The following is a 19507-nucleotide window of genomic DNA, read 5'->3' as shown; positions in this document are numbered from 1 at the left end:
TTGGACCACAGCATTGCACGTGACGCAAAGTGATGCAACAGATTCAGAGTCTGCTGCAAGAGACTATGTCAAACTGCTCTCCCCCTCCCCCTGCCCCAGGGAAGGTACCTGGGCATTCCCACCTGGCCTGAGCATATATTAATCCATTGTATTCTATGCTTTTTGGGGGACCTTCACCACCAAGACAAGCTGGAGAGGATCAATGGAGCATCACTGGGATCCATGGAGTGGTGATATTTTCTTTAATCTGTCTTTGTCCCCCAGCCTCTTTTCTACTTCTTTCTTTTCCTTTTTTTCTTTTTCTCGCTCTCTCATATTTACTGTTAAATAAAACCCATACTATTGACTTTGGTATATGGTCTCGTTTGCACCTTAATTCAGGCAGAGACATTTCAAATAACTTTTAAACTGGACCGTAACAATGGTCCATCAAACAAGTGGAATTATCAATGCAGATCAATCTCTGCAATCAAACCTGCCTGCTCACTATTCCTGTCTACATCCTATGCAGGGTGGTTGGCATGGTTGCATGGATGCACCTTCACCTCTCCAAAATGAGCAAGGAGAGACGTGACTAATATCCTGGGGACAGGATTAGGAGTATTAAATAGCATGGCTGCTGAAGTCCTAGCAAACAAAATAAACTCAGTAACAAGTGACCTATACCAATTAAAACATCCATTACAATCTTCCTTATTGTCATTAGGATCTAATCAATGGCTCATCAGATATAGTACCTCACTTGGAAAGAACTGATGAAAAGGATCACCAGCTGATAGTGAATGCTCTCAGTGCAGCCCAAACCAATACTTCTTATGCTCTCAACTGCATTCAAGCTCAATTGTGGGTACAATTTACTGTAGCAGCAATTATAAGGGAGGGCTATGAAGGTGCACTGCCCACTGAAATTCATAAGATAATCTGGAACAATACAAAAAAAATTGAAAGAGAATTTTAATCCTGGTGGCATCTAGTTAACGTCACCTATAACCCTACCAACAGTAAAGCCACGGCTTTTGTTTTAACAATATGCAGTGCTTTGGTATATCCTATATACCCAATAGTTGCACTGGGGTTAAATCACCATGGAACTATACTCTATCCAATACAACATAGAATATGGCCCCCCAAAAATGGGAACAAGTGGCAAACTGTCGACATTGATGCATGTGTTGTGCAAGAACAGGGGTTTATTTGTGAAAGTAAAATTAAGGCCCAAGACATTTGTCTTGACACTGAACAAAATGTTTGTCATTTTGAAATACACCGTGATGAAATCCTTGAAACTGTGCTTGTGTACATTGGAAAAGGCTGTGTTTGTATGAGAACTATTTGTGATTCCATACTTATAGACCACACCACTATAGAAATGGGCAATCACTCAAACATGTGTTTGCAATTTTTCCAGAATTAGGGGATGCAACTTCAGCTTTTCAGCTCCTGTCACAACCCATGAATTACTACAAGCTACCTACAGATCTTATGAAGATTTACTTCCCCCCCATTGGAAGGAACCTTACACTAGTGAAAAAATTACTGGAGCACGGCAACCCGTGCCAACTGCTGAAACATGTCTGAAACAATGGACACAGAACCCTAATCACTGTTCATCACTGTCATTGCAAGGCGTCCCCGAACTGGTAATAATTAGCATAGACTCCATGATTCACAGAAGGCTGATCAATCTCATTATTATATTATATCATTATTAAGAAACCCATTGCTTTTATAGACAGTTACAATACACCTGGACCTAATTGGTCCTCCAATCCAAACACCATCACCATTGGCTAATTAAGAAACCACCCTTTGGTAAACAAATCTCCCTAACACATTCCACATGTTCACAACAACAGGTGCAGCAAGTTAAGATAAGACTTATTTATCATTCTTTTCTCTGATCTTCTCACAGCCTTTCTCAGGCGATGCCTGGGAAAGTTGTGTGCTGTTCTCTGTAGCCAGAGAGCTGCTGCCACGCATCACGATACAGAAGTGACACGCCACGTCTTGGAAAGAGTGATGAGAGATGGAGAACATCACAAGTGGGACATTTTGTTCGGGTGTTCACCAACCACAACAGGAATTCTAGATCTAATCTTGCACTCTGTTGTAATCTTGCTGATTTTTGGACATATTATGCTCATTGTTGAATATTATCCTATACGTTAGTATGGATACTGGCTAGATAGGTAACACTGTCACACATACCTCCTTGCATTTATAATATTGTTCCATCATGTTCAAAGAAGTAAAAAAAAAAAAAAAAGTACATGACTTGATAGAAAATGTCCCTGAATTTATAATTGGAAGGAAATTAAATCTCTGTTTATAGGCAGAGGCAAGAGGTGACCATACCACCACTTTGCGGGGCAAGAAAACTTGACTTTAGTCACAGGGTAGCTTATGGTGGTGGATCTTCCCCCCCCCCCCCCTCCCTGCCATGATGTGAGAAATGCTCATTAGGCCTCAGCCTTGATAAACAGGACCTGTGCTCAGCTCCTCTTGAGCTTACCAGAAACACTGTCTGCTCCCAGGAACTAGTGCTGGCTAATAGGCTTCTGGAGTTTTCTTAATGAACAGCTTTGGAAACTTTTTTGCCTGAATAACAACCCAAGTGGAACTATACTTTTGTTCTCACACTTTCAAAGAAAGTTTATGACTTGAAGTGCGGCCAGGATAAAACATTGTCATGACCAAAGCCCACTCTCTTGCAACCCTATAAACAGCAGTCCAAAGTAAGACCTTTTGAGCTCTCCTGGCCTGCAGCAGCAGCTGTAACCAGCAACCTCCCTGAGTGGAACCTCTGAGAGCTAGTGAACTCTTAAGTTAGCTATACTCGGAGGATTGCCGAACAATGATGAATCCTGGGCTGATACAGAATCACAGAACACAGAATCACAGAATGAACTAGGTTGGAAAAGACCTTTGAGATCATCAAGCCCAACCTATGACCTAACACCTCCTCATCAACTAAACTATGTCACTGAGTGCCATCTCCAGTCTTTTTTTGTAACACGTCCAGGGACGGTGACTCCACCACCTCCCCAGGCAGATGATTCCAGTGCCCAATCACTCTTTCAGTGAAGAATTTTTTCCTAACATCTAACCTAAACTTCCCCTGATGCAGCTTTAGACTGTGTCCTCTCATTCTGTCAGTGGTTGCCTGGGAGAAGAGACTGACCCCCACCTGACTACAACCTCCTTTCAGGTAGTTATAGAGAGTGATAAGGCCTCCCTCGACCCTTCTCCCATTGAGAAGTCAGTATTTCACTACCTTTGAGAGGTATTTTTCACAGGTACCTTGTACAGACTCGATATCTGTGTGCATGTAAGTGTGCATATGCTATAGCAAATGTGGGAGAAACACTGCTCTCTGAAATTAAGTACTTTAGATTTGTAAGTTAGGCCTGTAAGTAAGGTACTGTTGCGGTATAGTAAATCCTATATGAATTCTTTAGTAAACTGTTTAACTTAAGTCTAGATAAGTACTGTTAAGTTTAAATGCTGTTAAGTGCTGTTGGACTGTTAGGCTGTATTTCTTTTTATCCTTACCCTTTCTATCCTTTTGTCTCTCTCACACACACCCCTCCACATAGATATTTTTCGGTTTATTTTGGTTTAGATTGATTGACTGAATTTTTTGCTTGTTGCTTTTCCTGGGGGTGCCATAACCATCTAGTAAGTAGCAGAGTGAACCTTGCCAATGAACTTTGTTGTGCTGTCGCTTTTATATTTAATCTGTTTTTACTGATACCTTTGCCGGGGATTCTTTAAGTGATTTTAAAACACTCATTCATGACACCTGGGCCGCTGCATTCAAAGCAGCTTGGTCAACAGGTCAAGGGAGGGGATTCTGCCCCTCTGCTCTGGCGAGACCCTACCTGAGCACTGCATCCAGCTCTGGGGTCCCCATCACAAGAAAAACATGGACCTGTTGGAGCAAGTCCAGAGGAGGCCACAAAGATGATCAGAGAGCTGGAGCTCCTCTGCTATGAAAACAGACTGAGAGAGCTGGGGCTGTTCAGCCTGGAGAAGAGAAGGCTTTGAGGAGACCTTATATCACCTTCCAGTACCTAAAGGGACTACAAGAGAGCTGGACAGGGACATTTCACAAAGGCCTGTATGTACAGGACAAGGGGAAATGGCTTCAAACTGCCAGAGGGCAGATTTAGATTAGATATTAGGAAGAAATTCTTTGCTGTGAGGGTGGTGAGGCCCTGGCATGGATTGCCCAGAGAAGCTGTGGATGCCCCATTCCTGGAAGTGTTCAAGGCCAGGCAGGATAGGGCTTGGAGCAACCTTGTCTAGTGGAAGGTCTTTTTGTCCATAGCAGGGAGTTGGAACTAGATGATGTTTGAAGTTCCTTCAAACCCAAACCATTTTTAGGACTCTATGAAATTGTGTTGATAAAATTCCATTAATAATTTAATATCAAAGATAATTAATTCTAAGAATTTGAAATTCTAAGTACATTACCCCTATAAAACATTAACAAATAGGGTTTGACCTTTCCTTAAGAGTGGAAATCTACAGTTTTTATATTAACATTTCCTACACTGTTATCACTGTTATTTTCTATCTCTTACCAGGTCTTTCCTTGCCAGTTCCTTTTGACTCAGAAAATTTCTGTATTAAACTCTTAACTGTAGTATTTGTCATATTATCAATAAATTCTTCATGTGCCTGTCAAAAAAAAAAAAAGACAACACACTCCACAAAAGGAATTTTAAAACCAGTAACTGAAAGAATGTAATTATCTTTAAAATGTGGTTTTCTCTAGAGTTAGGGTTCAAAATACTTGCCTTTAAAAGATATTACAGGGCTTCCAAATATTTGCAGGTATTTTACCAAGGAAATCCCTTCTTTGCTTTAGTATTAGAAAAGGTATTTAAGATACAGATGCAAATGAAGAATGAAAGAATACAGCTTGATGATGCATTTAAGATTTACTTCCATTTCTTCTATCTAAACCACTTTTTGTAATCCATAATTTTCTGAATTTGTCCGCAACATCTCCCACTACAATGTCTCTTAAGCCAGCACCACTTAAGGGTGTAAACTATTACTAAACTATTACCACTGTATTCTCACAATTCCCACCTGCTTGAGTAAAAGCATTACCCTTGTAATGGTTTTTAGTCTGACAAAGGAACAACCACATGGTTAATAAGAAGATTTTCCAGCAAGGCAGTATGTATATGTTTTAGAAATAAATAGCATCTCCCTTGCAACTACCATTCATTAGCAGAAAACCTCCAAGTCAAGGAAAACAATGACTCAAATTAGGTATATACAAATAAACCTACATTTCAGAACATCAAAAATTAAGGACTACTTATAAATATTATTAATTAAACCAACTTGTATCTAGAGAAAAAACACGATAAAAGCTTCTTTCAATATTGTTACTGAAGGTCTTTTGCTCATAAAAACCAAAGCATATAAAAATTGGAAATTTTCAGAATGATATAATTTCAAGTTTTAGTTAAAGAAAAGGACAAGTATCCTGAAATGTGTGAAATGGGTGCTAATTATTATCTAGGGAAAGAATTCAAAATTGTCAATCGATATATTCTTTTTGGTTTACACAAAATGTAACAATTATTCAGCCTTATTCTGTAAAATTTGTGATACTGAACTTATAACTACACCAGGAATCAATAAAAGATTCAGGTTATGTTGAATTTAGATATTAAAAAGATTTGCAACACAATGAACAAAATTAGAGGATGACCTATTTAATAAAAAAATTCAGAGAAGCTTGAATAACAAAAGAAAATACACATATAGAAACATCACAAAAGACCAAACCAGCAATTTAGTAGATGTTTCAATCTCCTTCAAACAGCTCATAAACAAGCTCAATACCTGCATAATGTTTGATATCTGTAGTAAAAAGAACCATATCTGCTTCAAAGTCTTTTGAATGCTGTAGATCATTTTTGTCTATCTCCTACTCATACTGGTTTTAAAATCTACAATAATTTAAAAGATATGATCCTGTAATTACCATAAACACAGTAAGAAATGTTCCATTTAAGAGTTAAGAAATATATGTAGCATGATCCAAACAAATGATAATTTAAAAATTACCTCTCCTATTTGCAAATGAATTTCTTTTAGACTATTTGACAATGATTCTATAATCTCTTTCATATGAAGAAGGTGTGTTTCTTCAATGTCTTGAAATTTCTGTAAACCAATACAAACAGTTATTCATAATGAAAATAATTATTGAAAAATGAAACCTTACATTTTAAGAAATATAATAAACAGAAAACCATTTTTTTTCAGATTTTGATCACGGTAATGACAATGTTTAAGAAAAGAAGGTGCAGAATTCATAGTTATGAAATAATATACTTTATATTAACCTTTTAGAGGCATTATCCAACTTTTCTATTTACTCTTTAAACCTTCACCTATCTTAATTTTTTTTTTAGTCAGACTTATTTCTACCAAAAGAAAATAGGATTGAAGAATGTTAATAAAAAAACAACATAACTTTTTTTCATATCTGAAGGGTTTAGTTTATTTATCTAACTCCAGAAATCTTATTTCTGAATCTGTTTTGCAACTCCTCATCACCCTCTTTTCATGCTCACAATATACAAATGCTTTATATTTCTTCAGTTAAATCAATATCCTTTGCTTCTTTAAGTGCAATTGTTTTGTTTGATCTTTAAACTCACAGTATAAAAGCTTTTCAGTCTGTCTGGAATTCAGGATCACAGAATATTCTGAGTTGGAAAGGACGCACAAGGATTATCAAGTCCTACTCTGAAGTGAATGGCCCATACAGGGATCAAACGTGCAACCTTGGTGTTATTAACACCATGCTCTAACCAACTGAACAAATAAATTTGCCCTCCTGTTCGACCTTACCCAGGCTTTCACCTGACACCCATTTTAAAATAATTTCCAATGCCTCTAATGACCCTTTCCTAGCCAAAGATCAGAACTAAAAAGGTCATCCTTCCCAACAGTAAACCATAATCATCCTGAAATCCATGTTTTACTCTAGCTCTTTCCTAGTTATCTGTGGAGGGATAGAATGTAAGAAAATAGTGCAGAAGGTAGTCTCACACCTGAGGAGTTGCAGCTGTACTAATCACCAAAGAGTAGGAACAGGCCTGCCCTTAATAGGCCACAGCTGTGTCCAATAAGAAGACGAGTGCTACAAAAGAGTGGGCTAGGTGGGTGAGTGATGCTTGCAGGTGAGGCGCGAGTTGGAGTTTGTTGTTTGCTTTGTGAAGAAGGAGGAGTCAGTGCTGCAAGGAAATACCTATGAGAAATCACTGAGCAGGTATGGGACTTCTGCAATAAGATGACAACAGTTATCGTCCTACTTCTGTAACTGTCCAAACTTTAGAGCACCACTTAATCTTCTCTCCGGCTTTTCCAGGGTTTTCTGAAGATCATCCCTTCACATTTCATACCTCCTGCTACTCTTGATTCACAAACAAGTACTACTTCATACAGACAAATCAGATCTCTCTTCTAAGTTATCAGTCTTTCTTTCTTTTGTCATACTTACATGCCTCTCTCCAGCCATCAATCAAGCAGATAATTTTTTTTTTCTCGAGTGTTCATCCTCTGTAGCCTATTCTAGGATGTTATTTCTTTTACTGACTGCTTGATTACATAAGCTATATTATTTTACTTTCAAAGCTATCTATGGCCCATCTCTCTAATATCTACTCTCAACCACTATCAGGGTGTCAACATCTGTACACAATGTGATGTTCCATCCTATTTTCACTACTGTCCTTATTTTGTCTGGGATAAGAGTTCATTTCTTCTCAGTAGCTGGTACAGTGTGGAAACCCAGAGCACTAGGAATATTTCTCTGTCTGCTCTGGGGTGTCCTGACCTCCTGACCCCCAGGGAAGCACTGACTTTGACCCTCATCCATGGAGAAAGTTTCCTAGACTTCAAGATAGACTAGAATCCACAAAAGTGTGAAATAAATTATAGAGAGTAGTGTAGGTGGATCACTTGGTGAGAAATTTAGGTTTTGGGGTTTTTAGTATGATGTGGATAGAAGCAAGATGGAGGGCACAGGGTGTCGTCCTGAGTTTCTTCTTCATGTTTCTTCTTCCTTCTTCTTCGTGGGTTTGGGTGGCATTTTGTAATTGAGCAGAAAAGTCTGCATTGAGGGCTCTTTGGGATCAGTTATTGGGTTAAAAGGGAAAATGTGACTGTGGTCACAAGGGTTTTCAGGATGAAGAAGAGACGAGAATGTTGACTCCATGATCAGAAGGCTTGATTTATTATTTTATGATATATGTTACATTAGACTATACTAAAAAGCAATAGAAAGGAAAGGTTTCTTCAGCAGCTAGCTAAGCTAAGAATAGAAAAGGAATGAATAACAAAGATCTGTGTCTCAGACAGAGCAAGAGCCAGCTCTGCCATGAGTGGTCAAGAAATCCAAACACCCACAGGAGACCAATCATGGGTCTACCTGTTGCATTCCACAGCAGCAGATAACCATTGTTTACTTTGGTTGCTGAAAACTGCAGCTTCTCACAAGGAAAAATCCTAAGAAAGGATTTTTCATGAAAGATGTCTGCGACATGTCACCTTTTTTTATTTAATTAAATTAAAAGGAAAAAGCGTTTGTAATTTTCTCTGCTGTACTCATGCTGAAGAAAAAGACAAACACTTGACAGGTTATCTGTTGCCAATCAAACTCCACTCAAGTGCTCCTGTGGAATGCACTGGGAATTTCTTCACCTGTAGAACATAAAATTCTATCATATTACTAAAACAATTCTATAATATAAGAAAATGCAAAAACAATGCAAAGAAAATTCAAGTCCAAGCAGCTGAGTTTCAGGAAAAGTCCATGGCTTGAAGATGTTCCTCTTTGCCATATCTGAAAGTTTCTTTTGGTCCTGAAACAGGCTTGCTACAGAAAAAGTCCATCAATAGTTATCAAAAGTCCATTGACAGTCTTCAAAGAATTTTGAGAAAATTTCTGAAATGTCTTGCCGCAGCCCTTTATTGAACAACTTGGGCTGAAGCCAATCCCTGGCTCCTCAATGCCTCTGCTCAATGCCTCTGAGCTGCTGCCAGCTCTTTCACCCTTTTTTATTCAATTAAATTTTTTTTTTTTTTTTTTTTTTTTTTTTTTTTTTTTTTTTTTTTTTTTTTGTCGGAAAGAGCAGCAGCAGCAAAGGAGCCAGAGAGAGGCCCTTGGGGGCCCTGGCCCATGTGGAAGGATCAGGAACCCCAGACCTGGCCCACAGAAAGGTGGCCCAGGACCAGAAGGGGGAAGCAAAGCCCCCAAACCCAACAGGAGGCCGGGAGGTGGCCCTGGCCCAAGCAACCAAGCCAGACAGCCCAGGCCCAGCCCCCGAGGCAGGCTCTGCATTGGCACAGACCCGCACCCTGCTGCCAGTACAATGGCAGAAGGTGTGACCAAACGCTTCCTTTCCCCAAAATCACCGAGGCATGCCGGCAATGGGAAGACAGAAGCTGTCCCGAGAAACTTCGTCTCGGGTCTGGGGATGTCCTTTCCCCACAGCAGACAAGCGATGCTCGCTTCCTGCTGTGCCCTCTGCCTCTGCGATGCAAATGCACCAGGTGTTCCTCCCATCTGCCTCACGGCACCACCGCCACCCCCTCTGGGCTGGGGACCAGGGGCAGAACTTTCGGGACCCACCTCCCCCTCGCCGCTGGGGCGCGCGAGGGGCGGCAGAGAGATCCGCATCCCCCAGGGGGAAACCCCGGACCAAACACCCCCCAACCCGCCAAAGATGCTGATCTTGAAAACAGGGAGCCGGGCTGCGCCCACAGCCAGCTGTCGGGCTGTGCCTCCTCCACGGAAGGACAGGCTGACGCCCTCTTCCCCTGTCCCAGCTCCCCCCGTAGGGGCAGCCCCGGGACAACCCGAAAAACTCGGGGAGGAAGTCACGCTGGATGCAGGAGGCTCCGCTGCAGCTGCCGCCGCCGGCTCCAGGGCAGCCTCTGACGCAGACACCGGGGACGAAGTCCCCACAGGCGGCAGAACTGCCGGGGAGGGCAGCGGGGCCGCCTGGGGAGGCGGCGGGGGCGGCACGGGGTCGGCAGCATCTTCTGCGCCGGGCTCTGACATCGGCCGCGGAACCGCAGTCGCAGAAGGCGGCGGGACGGCCGGGGGGAGCGGTGGATCGCTGTTGCCCAGCAACATCGGCGCAGCTGCGGGAAGCGGTGTCTCTGAGGCCTCAGATGCAGACGGGAAAGCCGGCGGAACCGCGGCCGGAGTGCACATAGGCTCCCCGGCAGGGGCGGCCGCGGGACGGGCCGCGCGGGGAACTGCCCGCACCCGCGGGGCGGGTTGGGGCGGCGCTGGCGGCACTGGCCGGGGCGGTGCTCGCGGCGCTGGCCGGGGCGGCACCGCCCACTCCCATCCCCCCTGAGAGCAACGGGAGGGGGGAACAAACGGCTCCGTCTGAGCATGCTCCGAAGACGCAGTAAAAAAAACTTCGGCTGCGGGCGAAACTTCGCCCCCCCACTGTGGTTCAGGGGGGCTGGAAAGCAGCAGAGCGTCCCCCTCCAAAGGGTCTTCCCCCGGAATCGGGGGGAACGGGGCTTTGCCCTTGCAGTTAGCAATCCAGGGAAAAACAGCTGCTCTCCGTTTCAAGACTAGAAAGAGCTTCAAAAAGGTTGGATAAATCGAGGGGCATCCGAACCCCCGGTATAAAAAGAAATGGAAAATGGAGCCCATACACTCCCAGACAAACACATCAAGGGCATATAGCACATTCGTAAAAAACCCAAAGAGCTTTGCCCATCGAAAAAACTCATAGAAATCTGTCTCTGACAGGAGAATTCTGTCCTCTTCACCCCATTTTTGCCAGAGGGCAATAAGTTTCTCCTCTGAAGGGGAGAATGGAACCTCATCCTCTAAGGGAGAAGTCCTCCAGATGAGCAGCCACAAACTGCGAATGGCCTCATCTTCAGGAGGGCAAAAACCAACAGTACCTTGTGACAGTGTCCAGGACTCTCTGGCTATCTGCACAGTGCTGCTGAGCTTTCTGAACATCTTCCTGGAGGCTTTTCAGAAGGTTCTCTCTGTGGTCAGCCTTGCTGTGAACTCTGTCCAAATTCGGATCTTCAGTTCTTCAGCTCCTGGCTAGAATCCACTTCTGTGGTCACTTGTGAAGCAACCATCAATGCCACACATACAGGGTTTACCCAGTGCAGCAATGCTCCTCTGGTGGTCTCACCAAGTGATGATTGTCCTCCTCAGTCGGGGGTCACCAATTGTGACTGTGGTCACAAGGGTTTTCAGGATGAAGAAGAGACGAGAATGTTGACTCCATGATCAGAAGGCTTGATTTATTATTTTATGATATATGTTACATTAGACTATACTAAAAAGCAATAGAAAGGAAAGGTTTCTTCAGCAGCTAGCTAAGCTAAGAATAGAAAAGGAATGAATAACAAAGATCTGTGTCTCAGACAGAGCAAGAGCCAGCTCTGCCATGAGTGGTCAAGAAATCCAAACACCCACAGGAGACCAATCATGGGTCTACCTGTTGCATTCCACAGCAGCAGATAACCATTGTTTACTTTGGTTGCTGAAAACTGCAGCTTCTCACAAGGAAAAATCCTAAGAAAGGATTTTTCATGAAAGATGTCTGCGACATGTCACCTTTTTTTATTTAATTAAATTAAAAGGAAAAAGCGTTTGTAATTTTCTCTGCTGTACTCATGCTGAAGAAAAAGACAAACACTTGACAGGTTATCTGTTGCCAATCAAACTCCACTCAAGTGCTCCTGTGGAATGCACTGGGAATTTCTTCACCTGTAGAACATAAAATTCTATCATATTACTAAAACAATTCTATAATATAAGAAAATGCAAAAACAATGCAAAGAAAATTCAAGTCCAAGCAGCTGAGTTTCAGGAAAAGTCCATGGCTTGAAGATGTTCCTCTTTGCCATATCTGAAAGTTTCTTTTGGTCCTGAAACAGGCTTGCTACAGAAAAAGTCCATCAATAGTTATCAAAAGTCCATTGACAGTCTTCAAAGAATTTTGAGAAAATTTCTGAAATGTCTTGCCGCAGCCCTTTATTGAACAACTTGGGCTGAAGCCAATCCCTGGCTCCTCAATGCCTCTGCTCAATGCCTCTGAGCTGCTGCCAGCTCTTTCACCCTTTTTTATTCAATTAAATTTTTTTTTTTTTTTTTTTTTTTTTTTTTTTTTTTTTTTTTTTTTTTTTGTCGGAAAGAGCAGCAGCAGCAAAGGAGCCAGAGAGAGGCCCTTGGGGGCCCTGGCCCATGTGGAAGGATCAGGAACCCCAGACCTGGCCCACAGAAAGGTGGCCCAGGACCAGAAGGGGGAAGCAAAGCCCCCAAACCCAACAGGAGGCCGGGAGGTGGCCCTGGCCCAAGCAACCAAGCCAGACAGCCCAGGCCCAGCCCCCGAGGCAGGCTCTGCATTGGCACAGACCCGCACCCTGCTGCCAGTACAATGGCAGAAGGTGTGACCAAACGCTTCCTTTCCCCAAAATCACCGAGGCATGCCGGCAATGGGAAGACAGAAGCTGTCCCGAGAAACTTCGTCTCGGGTCTGGGGATGTCCTTTCCCCACAGCAGACAAGCGATGCTCGCTTCCTGCTGTGCCCTCTGCCTCTGCGATGCAAATGCACCAGGTGTTCCTCCCATCTGCCTCACGGCACCACCGCCACCCCCTCTGGGCTGGGGACCAGGGGCAGAACTTTCGGGACCCACCTCCCCCTCGCCGCTGGGGCGCGCGAGGGGCGGCAGAGAGATCCGCATCCCCCAGGGGGAAACCCCGGACCAAACACCCCCCAACCCGCCAAAGATGCTGATCTTGAAAACAGGGAGCCGGGCTGCGCCCACAGCCAGCTGTCGGGCTGTGCCTCCTCCACGGAAGGACAGGCTGACGCCCTCTTCCCCTGTCCCAGCTCCCCCCGTAGGGGCAGCCCCGGGACAACCCGAAAAACTCGGGGAGGAAGTCACGCTGGATGCAGGAGGCTCCGCTGCAGCTGCCGCCGCCGGCTCCAGGGCAGCCTCTGACGCAGACACCGGGGACGAAGTCCCCACAGGCGGCAGAACTGCCGGGGAGGGCAGCGGGGCCGCCTGGGGAGGCGGCGGGGGCGGCACGGGGTCGGCAGCATCTTCTGCGCCGGGCTCTGACATCGGCCGCGGAACCGCAGTCGCAGAAGGCGGCGGGACGGCCGGGGGGAGCGGTGGATCGCTGTTGCCCAGCAACATCGGCGCAGCTGCGGGAAGCGGTGTCTCTGAGGCCTCAGATGCAGACGGGAAAGCCGGCGGAACCGCGGCCGGAGTGCACATAGGCTCCCCGGCAGGGGCGGCCGCGGGACGGGCCGCGCGGGGAACTGCCCGCACCCGCGGGGCGGGTTGGGGCGGCGCTGGCGGCACTGGCCGGGGCGGTGCTCGCGGCGCTGGCCGGGGCGGCACCGCCCACTCCCATCCCCCCTGAGAGCAACGGGAGGGGGGAACAAACGGCTCCGTCTGAGCATGCTCCGAAGACGCAGTAAAAAAAACTTCGGCTGCGGGCGAAACTTCGCCCCCCCACTGTGGTTCAGGGGGGCTGGAAAGCAGCAGAGCGTCCCCCTCCAAAGGGTCTTCCCCCGGAATCGGGGGGAACGGGGCTTTGCCCTTGCAGTTAGCAATCCAGGGAAAAACAGCTGCTCTCCGTTTCAAGACTAGAAAGAGCTTCAAAAAGGTTGGATAAATCGAGGGGCATCCGAACCCCCGGTATAAAAAGAAATGGAAAATGGAGCCCATACACTCCCAGACAAACACATCAAGGGCATATAGCACATTCGTAAAAAACCCAAAGAGCTTTGCCCATCGAAAAAACTCATAGAAATCTGTCTCTGACAGGAGAATTCTGTCCTCTTCACCCCATTTTTGCCAGAGGGCAATAAGTTTCTCCTCTGAAGGGGAGAATGGAACCTCATCCTCTAAGGGAGAAGTCCTCCAGATGAGCAGCCACAAACTGCGAATGGCCTCATCTTCAGGAGGGCAAAAACCAACAGTACCTTGTGACAGTGTCCAGGACTCTCTGGCTATCTGCACAGTGCTGCTGAGCTTTCTGAACATCTTCCTGGAGGCTTTTCAGAAGGTTCTCTCTGTGGTCAGCCTTGCTGTGAACTCTGTCCAAATTCGGATCTTCAGTTCTTCAGCTCCTGGCTAGAATCCACTTCTGTGGTCACTTGTGAAGCAACCATCAATGCCACACATACAGGGTTTACCCAGTGCAGCAATGCTCCTCTGGTGGTCTCACCAAGTGATGATTGTCCTCCTCAGTCGGGGGTCACCAATTGTGACTGTGGTCACAAGGGTTTTCAGGATGAAGAAGAGACGAGAATGTTGACTCCATGATCAGAAGGCTTGATTTATTATTTTATGATATATGTTACATTAGACTATACTAAAAAGCAATAGAAAGGAAAGGTTTCTTCAGCAGCTAGCTAAGCTAAGAATAGAAAAGGAATGAATAACAAAGATCTGTGTCTCAGACAGAGCAAGAGCCAGCTCTGCCATGAGTGGTCAAGAAATCCAAACACCCACAGGAGACCAATCATGGGTCTACCTGTTGCATTCCACAGCAGCAGATAACCATTGTTTACTTTGGTTGCTGAAAACTGCAGCTTCTCACAAGGAAAAATCCTAAGAAAGGATTTTTCATGAAAGATGTCTGCGACAGGAAAATAATCTAGATGTCAGTTCTTAATTGGATAGTTTAGTCTTAAAAGACCTTGTATCAAGAGATTGTTAGCCATGTTGTGCCTTCTAATGAAAAGCTGCCAAACTCATTGTTTTGAGACTGTTTTACTGTTAAGAAAACACCTGAGTCCAAACATGAACTACTGTCTCAAGTGCCTTCAATCCAGACCCAGAGAAACCAACAGTACAGTGCCACGTTTTGGATTCAGTATGAGAATAATGCTGATAATACACTGACATTTTGGTTGTTGCTGAGCAGTGCTTACCCTGAGACAAGGGCTTTTCGGTGTCTCATGCTCTGCCAGTGAGGAGCTGCACAAGAAGCTGGGAGGGAGCGCAGCCAGGACAGCTGACTCGAACTGGCCAAAGGGATATAACAATAATAATATGGTATGGAATATTTTACTTTTTTCAATTATTAAACAGTTCTTATCTCAACATAGGTTTTTTACCTTTTTTCAATTCTCCTCACCATTCCACCAGGGAGAGAGGAGAGAGAGAGAGTAGCTGCATGGTGCTTAGTTGCCAGCTGGAGTTAAACCACAACTACCTAATTTTTACCTAAACTCACGGTCAACTTTTGAGGTTATGCCAATGCCACTTCCTTCATGTTTGGTTTGAGGTCTCCATAAAACTCTGCAAAATATTCTCCTTTAAACTCTTCTCTATAGTGTATATCAAAACAGCCAGCCATTCAGAGACTTTTTTTTTTGTCTTTTGCCATCTTGGCCTTGCACAGGAGATAACACAAACAGGTCTGATCAAAGACTAAAGCTGTCTAGGTACTATAATACAATCGGCTATAATAATTACCCAAATTGTTTACTTTCACTTTTGAAAAATCAGGCCATTTTGAAAAGATGTACTGAAACAAATCTGTAATGTTAATGACCCAATAAATGCAAGTCAATTCTTAGCATTTTAAGCTACAATAAAAATGAAAAGTCATCCATATGTTCTTTATTCAACTCATCACACGCAGCATAAGCAAGTATTATTCCTTTTTATAAGTAGGTACATTTTCCTGTAGGTTTTAAAATGTGAAGAATTATTACTAATTTTTGAACTTTATTTATATAAAAACTGCTCAACAGCAGTTATCTAGTCAACTGCACTCAGTTCTAATTAAGACAGGACTTTCAAAGAATAACTCAGCAATTCCAGTTATTTCATTCCAATAACTGACTGCAGTGTGTTTATAAAAAAAGCTTTGAAAAAGGTGCAATAACTGACGAGATGCTTTCATAGCAGGTGCATAGCAATTGTATAATGTAACTCTAATTTTATTCAGAAAAACTTTCAACATGAAGAATTTCTGACAAATCTAATATCTAAAACAGAAAGTGAATTATATTTTCCTATGTCTTTAATCATAAAAATCTTTCCATGTTTATTGCAGAAAAAACTCACATAATCTGTAATTTAATATTAGGAAGATCATGTTTCTAATTTCAACTTCTCAAAAAAATATATCACAAGCCATGTCACTTTGATAATAGCAGGAAATTTGTGGTAGTCTGTTATTTTACAGTTTGTTTTTCTGTAATATTCCTTGTTATAAGTTTTCAATGGTTTGTTCCATGTACCCCATTTGGCTTCCCTGATGGTTCAGTCCTGAGTTGTTTACCCCAAGATTTTCCCACCAAGTGTATGTCAATCCCCCTGTCAGTCTCCTTGTACATCCCTTGTTCCCTTGTCTTACCCTGGTCTGTCAAAGATAGCACACCCTTTTTGCTCTGGAATGTTCCCTGTCCTTCATCCCTTCCTCGAAGTAAGATTGGATTGTAAGGTTTGCTCCTTCCCCTTGTTGGCTTCTATTGGATAGCCCTTACCTTGCACCCCTGCCCTAATGCCTTCCTATTGGTGAAAAGTTGTGTCCTCCCCTTATTCCCTCCCTTCCTTAAAAGCAGTTCTTTTGCCCTCAGTTGATGTCACTTGTCCCTGACTCCCCTGGGGAAATAAACTTCCTTGGAACTCAAACAAGTGATCACTCCCTATTCCTTTGCCTTGGTCCTTTGTACTGTGCTGCTGGGATGCCACCCACGCCACAGCCAACAGCTGCAGGGAGCTGCAAGCCACCTGAGAGAGTCTCCACACAAATCCGGGGGGTGGCCCCTCTTGAGATTGCGACAGTCTTGGGGAGTGAGCAGCCACAGAACATCTCCCTGTGACCACAGCAACGCAGTGTCAGAAATTTAATAAATTAGAAGAAAGGAAAAAATGCAAAATTTATAGAACAGTAGTGGTGGAGTTTAACTATGAAAGGAGGACCGTTAAGTGAGGATGTTGGTACATAATTACCTAGAATATAGCCCAAGCATGTGAAGGTGTTTGCATCCTCAGAAAAAACTTTATCTGTATGGTCTAAAACAGATTTAAGTTAAGTGAACTGGTTTTGTGCTGAAACAGCTGAGAATGCTCAAATACTCATGCTGTTCACTTATTTTGTTTTTAGAATTAGTATATTTAATGTGAGATGTACTGCAAATAAGGATAATCTAGGTTGTGATTGATTGGTACAGGGTGCTAGCGAGGGTCCCTTGCCTATGATTCTGAAATGTGCTGGCTGCACTGGAACACACTTGCAGTTTTACGGAGATGAGATGGACTCCTGAGTGTCGGAATTCAGGACATCCCTCTGGCTGTCCTGGGTGGCCAAGACCCCTGCCAGGGGGCTCAGAGACCCTGGCACAAAGCCCAAGATGCTTGTGGTTTTGATTATGACCCATGGAGCAAGTTACCAACCTTAGATGAAGATCTGCAAGCCATGACGGTTTAAGTAGAATGATAGTGAATTTGTCACGGGGTGAAAAAATAGATTTTTGGGGTTTTTAGAATGGGGGTTCAGGGGGCAAGAGGGAGGAATCTGGGTGTGTCCAGCCTTTCTCCTTCTTCTTCTTGGCCTCCATCTTCTGCTGTGATGCTGGCACTTTTAGATTGGTTTAGAGTAGAAGCTCACTGTCTAACATAGGTGATAGGTATTGGAAAGTAATTGTAAATATTGTATACGTAGTTTTTAGTATAAAAACATAACACCGTCCTGGGGGCAGGCAAAGTGCCTTGGACTATCTTGCTGAGTGGACCTTGGTTGGACAGGAGAAAGAATTTTATAGATAAGATACAATAAACAACCTTGAGACCGAGAACTGAAGAGCTCTGACTCCTCCTTTGAGCGCCGGGCTGGGAAAAGAGACTTTCTAATGTTTCTCAGGGTCACTCTGACCAGCTGGAGAACCCGAGACCTGAGATAACAGAAGCCAACAGGGAAACACCAGAGACTTATCTCAAAGGAATTAAAGGGTGTTCCTCTAGGAAAGTGACACAGCTGACAGCCTAGCTGAGGTGCCTTTACACCAATGCACATGGCATGAACAACAAACAGGAGGAGCTGAAAGCCACCATACTGCTAGAAAGCTATGACCTTGTTACCATTACTGAAACTTGGTGGGATGAATCCTGTGACTGGAGTGATGCTATTGATGGCTCCAGGCTGTTCAGAGGAGGAAGGAGAGGAGGAGGGGTTCCCCTCTACATCAACAGCTGGATTAAGTGTGAAGAGTTGTCTCTGAAGAACAGCCACAAACAGGTTGAAAGCCTGAGGGCAAGAATCAGACCAAAGCAACAAAGAGAACTTAGTGGTTAGTGTCTACAATAGGCTGCCTGACCAAGGGGAGCCTATTGATGAAGCCATCTTGCTCTGGCTGCAGGAGGCATCACGCACACAGGCTCTTGTCCTGCCAGGGGACTTCAACCACCTTGACATCTGCTGGGAAAGTAGCAAGGAGAGCTGTAGGCAATCCAGGAGACTCCTGGAATGCATGGAGGATAACTTCTTGAGCCAGGTAATAGACAACCCTCCCAGAGGGAATGCGATACTGGATCTGATGGTCACCAATGTAAGCGAACTAATTGGGGATGTCACGACTGGAGGCAGCCTGGGCTGCAGTGATCGTGCACTGGTGGAGTTTGCAGTCCTGAGGGACAAGGGTCACATAAGGAGGAAAATTAGATCCCTGACTTCTAGGAAAACAAACTTTCAGTTCTTCAAGGAGATAGTCAATAGGATCCCCTGGGAGACTGCCCTCAGGGATAAGGGAGTGGAACAGCTGGCAGATCTTTAAGGAAGTCTTTCATAGAGAGCTAGAGGTTGTGATCCCCAGGAGCAAGAAATTGGGCAAGGAAGGCAAGAGACCAACATGGCTAAGTAGGGAACTGCTGGTCAAACTAAAGGGAAAGGAACAAATGCACAGTCAGTGGAAACAAGGACAGGTGACCTGGAAAGAGTATAAAAATGAAGTTGGATTGTGTAGGGATGGGGTTACGAAAACCAAGGCAAAACTGGAACTCAATCTGCCAAGGAACACAAAGAATAGCAAGAAGGACTTCTACAGGTATGTCAACTAGAAAAGGAAAGTCAAAGAAGGCATATCTCCCCCAAAAACCAATGCTGGTGAACTGTCACAGACATATTTTCTGAAAAATACTTTTGCTAGGATTTTTCTCCTGAGAAGCTGAGAGGCCTCAGAAACGAAATGCAAACAATAATTATCTGCTGCTGTGGAATGCAACAGGTGCATCTTTGATTGGTCTCATGTGGTTGTTTTTAATTAATGGCCAATCACAGCCCAGCTGTCTCTGACTCTGGTCAGTCACAAGATTTTATAATCATTCTTTTCTATTCCTTTCAAGCCTTCTGATGAAATCCTTTCTTCTATTCTATTAGTATAGTTTTAATATATCATTTTCTTTTAATATAATATATATCATAAAGTAATAAATCAGCCTTCTGAA

General features: G+C 44.1%; 1 pseudogene; it reads right to left on the bottom strand.

Annotated features, from left to right (window-relative positions):
* The window catches only part of LOC139599008 (F-BAR domain only protein 2-like), a 257111-nt pseudogene that overhangs the window by 167798 nt on the left and 69806 nt on the right, over positions 1 to 19507 (bottom strand).

The sequence above is a fragment of the Agelaius tricolor genome, unplaced genomic scaffold, assembly GCF_023055355.1.
Source record: "Agelaius tricolor isolate 1412-34295 unplaced genomic scaffold, bAgeTri1.0.p SCAF_21, whole genome shotgun sequence".
Lineage (NCBI taxonomy): Eukaryota > Metazoa > Chordata > Aves > Passeriformes > Icteridae > Agelaius > Agelaius tricolor.
Note: the sequence above shows the minus strand (reverse complement) of the source record. Positions and strands in the feature narration are given on the sequence as shown.